The sequence below is a fragment of the Pinus tabuliformis genome, chromosome 5_1 (genome assembly GCF_031772625.1).
Source record: "Pinus tabuliformis cultivar Carrire ecotype Pingquan chromosome 5_1, CPIR1, whole genome shotgun sequence".
NCBI classification, from domain to species: Eukaryota; Viridiplantae; Streptophyta; class Pinopsida; order Pinales; family Pinaceae; genus Pinus; species Pinus tabuliformis.
The window spans coordinates 131,464,177-131,472,206 of NC_142305.1; positions in this window are offsets into that span (position 1 = coordinate 131,464,177).

Below are 8,030 nucleotides of genomic sequence, written 5' to 3' on the forward strand. Positions count from 1 at the left end.
ATTATTCAATCTTTGGAAAAAAATGTTGTTTCTGACACATATCCCACTAGTATTTCAACATTCAATTCCAAGAGAACTAGATTTACACTGGTGTCCTATGAATTTGGGATCACTGATACAATCATATAACTGTGTATTAAAGTTGACCACTGGAATCAAATGTATGGAGCAAGTGTAGACTAATTTCGAGGCCTTTTGAATAATTAGGTATTTAATGATTACTATTTATCCACCCCTTATATATAATCATTAAACCAAAAGGAATCATTAAACCAAAAGGGTGTCTGCAAGTTGTGGGGGCAAGTCTCAGATTTAGTTCCTGGCTTATTTAATTTTGAATAATCAAATATATTTACTAATTGGCATATATGGGGTGTTTTATTATAGTATTTTGTTTCTGAAATTTTATGTTGGTTAGGGTTTTTTCAAGTAAATCATTCTTTATTTTTATAATTGAAAGGTGAATTTTTTTTTATAATAAGTTCCATTTGTAATTATCTTTATAATTTTTTATTAATATTTTTTTATATTATGAAAATAAAAAAAATAATGTCAACGAACTTTTCCCATATTGTTATAGTTCAAAAAAGAAATTTGAATATATTTATAGAATAGAATCCTTTTACCATAGAGCTCACATATGTATGTATCATTTATTTATTAAAATTACATTGATGGGCATTGAACATCAAAAACATTGGTTGTGGTGAATCTCTTGTGGTTTATAGAGAAATCATTTCAATTCAAATCATTTCCCTATCCTCTTGCTACTTAGATTTACAAATGGTACCTACCATTCTTCCTCTTGTTATTGATATTCTTTCTACCTATTTTGTGTGCCTGAATTTCTTGGATGATACAAATGACAAGACCTCCTTTGTATATATAGGAGTCTAAGGGGTTACAATATAATCAGAGCCTACATAACAATAATAATGTAAGGGCACAACAATAACAATAGTGGGCTTCTATGGGGCACAACCATAACAATACTCGACTTCTATGGGACCCAACAATAACAATATGGGAACTACATGGACACAACAATAACAATAAGGGGGTTATACTAACAATAACAATAAGGGGACTACACTAGTATTATAGCAACCTAATAGTACAAGTTGTTTGCGTCACCTTCGTTAAAAGATGGAGGTTACTATGTAGCGAGAACCGGATCTTCGACTATTGAAACCACTATCCCAGTAGGAGTGGTTGTGTTCTTCTTTAGAAAATAAGGCAGATTGTGTACTTCAGGAATCAGCCTGATAGCCTTTGCAAACTTACGGGTTATAGGCCATATGGCCCAGATGTGCTCGTAAGAGATTTCGCACGTTTGTTCAAGACCGGGCTGAGAAGATCCACCAACTTCAGGAATATGAGTAGGGGAGGTGCTCAAAATATTGATGTTATGATTGAAAGAAATATGATGAGGGTGGGTGAGTTTATCAACGATAAAAATCAAGTTGCCCTCCTTCTAGCACCAGAAATGTTGACAGTGCTAGACCTACCAACATTCAAGGGGTCTCCCCAATATGTGGTCCCGATAAGACCTCAGGCGGTTTGGGATAGGAGCCCCATTCAGAATACAAACCGATTACTGTTTTCTTATATATTTGTCTTGCCTCTAATTGTCAGCAAGTGGGAGGAACACATGTGTGCCTTTTAAAAGAAAATAAGTGTGTCTGGTGAGTGTTTGATTTTAGGTGTATTAAGGTTCTTCTACTGCGGAGGGAAAATAAAGTGAGCCTCTAAGAGAGAGGTAATAATACCACTCTGGTAGAAACACACACAAACAAGAGATATCCATCTAACATTTAGTGGAATAGTCTACAAGATGCAGCAAGAATTACAACCATTACAACACATTCTCAATACGATAAACAATAAAATAATCGAAATAGTTCAACTACTTTAGCACAGGCTAAAACAAACATGAATCATAAACTTGCATATAACAGTCTTAAAAACATTAATAATCCATGCATGAAGAATGTGTTGGCCATCAGGATTTATATATTAAGTAAAAGTCCCAAGACACATGTATACAATGAACACCACTAGTTACTTCAATAGTGGAGAGTTGGAGCCACTACTTGCTCCCCAAAAGAACTAGCTTATCTCTTTGATGCCTTGCAGGAGGAGGCAAGGTGAAAAGTCTTATGATCATATAATGAGGGTGTATATTTAACCAATGGGATGATGCTTCACCTCCCTTGTGACTCTTTGATTACCCTCATTACTGTTTAACTTCCTATGACTTTTCAACTTTACATGAATCTTCCTATTTTGTACAAGCCCTTTGGACTTCCACTTTACAATACATTTTGAATAAGAATTTACATATTCCACAAAAGTGATGTGGCACATGGTGACTCATGATGTGACATGACACTGATGACATGGAAATGTCAAGTCATTCTTGTTGTTTATTTATATGTGTCTTCTTGGGAATACACATTTTTCCACCTCCATATGACTTGGAGATGAGCAGTTTTCAGTGATATCTGATCTTGAGTAGCGGTAGCAAACTCGTGTCCCTTTGCTTTCTTATGATTAATTTTCTTGCATATTCAACTATAAAGGTTTCTTCTCACGTGCTCCGCTTCTCCATCTCCTTTTTCATCATCCTATCATGGTATGATAGAGTATTGTTGTAGTGGCTGTAACACCCTCCACAATTTTAGCTTGCACTCAAATTTCGGAGCTTTCCTTGATCTTTCCCTTTATGGTTGCAAACACTTGAGCTCATTTCGTGAGCTCTTTTAGAGTCTTTTCACCCCTTTTTCTTGTTTGGTCAACTATCATCTTTTGGCATGTTTGATTGTTTTACCATGCTTACAATCCATTTTTAGTGTTTCTGAAGTTTTGCCTTTGTGTGCTCGAGTTGTCCTAGTGATGTAAACATTGGTCACGCTCATACACAAAGTTTTAAGCATTGTCACACAAGTGTTGTCATGGTCGTCCTAGGGTTTATGTCAACTATCGCACTTGTCACTTTTTGTTCTAGATAGTCTCACAGAGGGTAATGATTTGTCTTGTTGTTTCGATGGTCTTTGTTGTCGTGTCATCAAAGTATGCTAAGTGTGTGATCACAATTGCAAGTTCCTCACAAGTTTGCTTGCCTCCCACACTTAGCCATTTTTTCGAAAATCCTCCTGACCGGGAAACTCTCTTTCACTAGACCCCGACTGAACTGTGCACTATGTAGTCTCATCCCTCAATGATGCAACCCTGCTTGCTAGAACTGCACAGTGCACAATCAATGTTCCCTGGGGCAGTTGCAATGCACAATTCTAGAGCTGAGTAAATTGCCTTCCTCCCTAGAATTGTGTAGTAACTTCTTCCAACCTGACCTGAACTACGTATTTCGCAAGATCAATCATCAAGCTTCCTCCTTACCTACTAGAACACTGTAATGCACAAATATCCAAGCCAACCTTTCCTCCCAGAACTACGCAGAAATGTCTCCCAGTTTCCTCCCTCAGTCGGGATTCACTCATCTAAAGAACTGCGCAAATCTGTCCTCCTAGGTCCCTCTATTGCCCAGTCCTGCCTTGCCTCTGAAAAATGCATAGACCTGCCTCCCAATGGCATCTGTGTTGAGTCCCAAACCTGCATCTTCCCTATACACCTTTTTAGCCTTCTTTTCCAGTTACTTGAACCACCAAGCTGTCAAATCATTGCATACTAGTTTAAAAAGAGCTTATAAAATGGTTTCCTAACTATGTCTTGTGACTGCTGTTTGATTTAGATTTTTGCTCAGTCAGCTGCAGAATCTTGTCAGTTTCCGCAGCCAGCTCAACTTTCCGCAGCCATTTTGTTGAAGTCTATGTTACAGGTGTCTACTGGAGAATCCGGCCACATGGGCAAGCTGCAAATGATGTGTACATGGAACGTGTCCCCTTGGTTCAGCCGAATCACTCACAAAAGGCCATGGTCAAGGATAGTCAAAGCGGTGGTCAAGCTAAGAGTTTTGCGGTGGCAGGACTCTGTTTTTCACCACGTGAAGACTTGCGTGGAAAATTCCTCAATCTTAGGAGGTGTGCTAACACCTGTGGACTGTTCCGTGAACCCAAATCCAACAGCCACCACTCCTTGGATTTAATTGTCACGGCTACCATATTGCTAGATCTCCGGACGTGGTCATTCACGTGTCTGTTTAGCAGCGCAGAATTTAGGAAGTAGTTATAGCATCCTCAGTTATAAATAACGCGTTATCATACGCTTGTTAGTTAGCTGGATATATGTAATTTTGACTGTTTTACGAGCCCACTGTGTCGTGCTCTATCTTTATCTTATGACTGCATTTTAATATATGAGAAGACAGTGTTCTTAAGTTCCATTTTGTGACTGATTGCTGATTGGCCGAGGTTGCAGAGGGCCCCTGTACACCAAGGCTCTGTAACTACTGTATAGTTTCTTGCTTTTCTCCATTATGTTACTGTTTCCATAATCGTTTGCTTGTATATATTACACTATTTCTGATATTCATGTTAACTGTTGTCCATACTTTCTTTTATGCTTTCTCATGATTATTAACTGATCAGTGTTTTTCTTTCAGGTTCTTGTAGACAGCCCGGGCAATTTTACATAGCTTTTGAATGACTAATGACATGAAATCATCTTGTCCTTATGCTGATTTATTTTCTGAGTTCTAATTCCAGCATTGTTATTTCTTTCAATTTTGTTTTGTTCATTTACTTTTTTGCAAGATAGAAATCAGATTACTCAATTTGTTTATGATTACCTCCTATAGCCAGAGCGAGACTACTTGTGAGGGGTCAGAATATGAGTTGATGTGATATGATTTAGTTTGCTTTTCTGCAAGTTAGTGATTAGATTACTCATGACATTTTCAATTACCTCCTATAGCCAGAGCGAGACTACTGGTGAGTGATTTAAGTATGAATGCGTAGTTTGATCTTAGTTTCCTTTTATGCAATTTCATTTTATGCAATTTAGATATCAGATTACTCAATTTGTTTATGATTACCTCCTATAGCCAGAGCGAGACTACTAGTGAGGGGTCAGAATATGAGTTGAAGTAGTATGATCTAGTTTACTTTACTTACAGTTTTTGAATTGCTTTAAGTTCAGTTTTTTTTTCTCTTTTTATACAACAGCAAGGATACTAGGCTTCATTGTCACTAGCTCACTGTTTGGTACATTTTTATTTTCTCTTAGTAATTGATTTCATCATTGCAAGTTTTGAAACCTTTTTGAGAATTTTGAAGTTTGGAAATCATTGTAGAGGTCACCACTGCATCCATATTTGACTTTTTATTTTTGTCATCTCACATTAGGGAATCAACAAAAGATAAACCCAAAACAAACCTAAAAAAATCACAAACGACAAAGAATTAGGAAATCGGTTATCTTGCATATACAGTGCACTTCACTTCAGCAGTTTATGACTCTCGGATTGAAAATTTATATAGCAATTTAGGACACACTAAATTGACCAAACATTTTGGCGCCGTTGCCGGGGAAGTGAAATTAGGTAGCCAATTTCTTAAAAAAAAAAATTCAAGGAAGGTAAAAATTGATAACTTCTCAAAGTATGTTCTCCTCTTACGCCTAGTGTGATCTGGAGGACCAGAAAAGAGAGTTATTGGTTCAGTAATTTCTTAAGTATGCTCTCTTCTTGCACCTAGAGTGACCTGGAAGATCAGAAAGAGAATTATTAGCCCGACTTGAAGAAAAATAAAAAATAAAATGACATGCATAGAGCAAGAGATTCTAGGGGAAGGTTTTTAGCTAGGGCCAATAGTTCGATTTTTACAACTCCATATACTTCAAGGAATAGACAAGAAACACCTCCATCATCTCCAACTCACACTCCTAGCCTTAGGATTCCTGGAATTCAAGAGGCAGTAGCTGAATTAGGAGACTCTCCCACACTATCCACCGAATCTGAGTTAGGAAAAGACCCTTTCTTTACTTCTACAGGAAAACACATTGTAATTGAGGAAGTAGAATCATCTGAAGAGGAAGAGGGAGAAATTCCTCCTCATTCGCCATTAGTAGAAGAACCAGGGGATTCTGTAGTCTCTGAGGAAACTATAATGACAGAGGAAGTAGTAAACGGATTTGGAGGAGGTAGAGGTAGAGGTAGAGGAGGAGGAGGAAACAATGGAGGAGGTAGAGGTAACAATGGGGGAAATAGGGATGGAGATAACTCATTTGGATTTCCTATAGTTGATGAGAAATCTCGAACAACAATGAAAAACATCTCACCTTCTATCCTCCCAAACTTTCATGGGTTGCAAAGTGAGGATCCTGAAACATTTCTATTTGAGTTTGAAGTCGTATGCTGAACTTATGATTATATGGAAGACTCTCAAAAACTCAAATTGTTTCCTTCAACATTGAAGGGAGCTGCTTTAAAATGGTTCATGGGATTAGTCACTCAATCTATTAGGACTTGGAATGATATGAAACAAACATTTTTGGATAGATACTTGGACTATTGTATGCCCACCAATCACAAGGATGAGGTATTCAAAATGGTGCAAAAAGAAGATGAAAACTTGGAGGATTTACTTGAAAGATTTCAATACAATCTGAAAAGAGCAAAAATGAATAACTTAGATGAGGAAACCTTGAAAGCCCTTCTATTAAAAGCCATTAGAGATGAATGGATAGATATTTTGAACATGATGGGAAAAGGAGATATATCTAAACTTCCACTTCATGATATAGCAGAGCTGCGTGTCCATCTCTCAAGGGGAAAATCTAAAACTGGGAAAGGGCCTAGAGATCCTTCTCTCATTAGAGAAAACAAATCTGCAACTGGATCAGTAAGTAGGGCTGAGATTGGCAACATGCTTGATGAGCTCAAAATTGATATTTTAGAGGTCTTAGTGAGCAACTAGACACCCTCAAGATACAAAACAAGCAGAAAGCAGAAGTTGAAGCTTTGGCCATCTTTTGTTCGAAATGTAGGAAGAAACATGCTCTAAGGGAATGTCCCTTTGATGCAAAAGTTGTAGAAACATGTGTGATTTGTTCAGAAAACCATGAGACCAAGGATTGTCCTTCAATTCCTGGGCTCAAAGCTGTCTTTCAAGAAGGTCCAAATTCAATTGAGTCTCTCTGTTTTGTTTCAAGGAGACCTTGGCAGGGGCAACAAAATCAAGGGTTTAACAACCTTATGAACTTTCAACCCCCACCAAATTGGAATCCTTGGCAGCAACCTTGGTCCCAACCTCAAAATCCATTTCAATCATGGGTACAAGGTATGCAAAATCCTTATGGGAGATTTGCAATTTTATCAATATCCTCCATCTTTTCAAAATCAACAAGCTCCACAACTTCCAAATCAAAATCCACAACTTTCATTGCCATTTCCACAACAACAACAACCTTCTCAACAAAATCCAAATTCCCAACTCTTGCTTCCATTCCAACAGAAGACAAATCAACTACCTTCCCAGCCATTGCCAAACCCCAATAATAAAAACCCTCAAAATGCTTACATGGTAGAAGGACAACAATTTCCTACCTATATGATTGTTCCTCTCAATGATGTACAACTCAGATCTGGTAGAATTTTAGACAAGCCTTATATAGATGCTCAAAAGCAAAGCATTTCTGAGGAAGATTCACTTGAAGCCAATAAAGGTTCTAAAGCATCTCTTCAAAACCCAAGCACTCAAAAAGAAAAAGAAAAAGAGTCAACCCCCACAACTCCTATATTTAAGCAACCTGCATCTTCATCTACACCTCCTTTTCCTGAAAGATTACAAATTGAAAAAGGGTTGGAAAAACAAATCTTGTTGCCTGACTATGATTTTCTAGATGAATTAAAGAATGTCTGTATCAAGATTCCCTTGTTACAAGCCATTAGAGAAATTCCTATTCTAGCAAAAACGATAAAGGAGTTGAGTCTCAAAAGACCAGGAAGGAAACCAAGATATAGAAGAAGAATCTACCTGGTAGGAAAAATTGTAGATATCATGATGGGAAAAATTACCATGCAGAAGTATGTAGATCCCGGTAGTCTAATTGTCAAAACACATATCAATGGA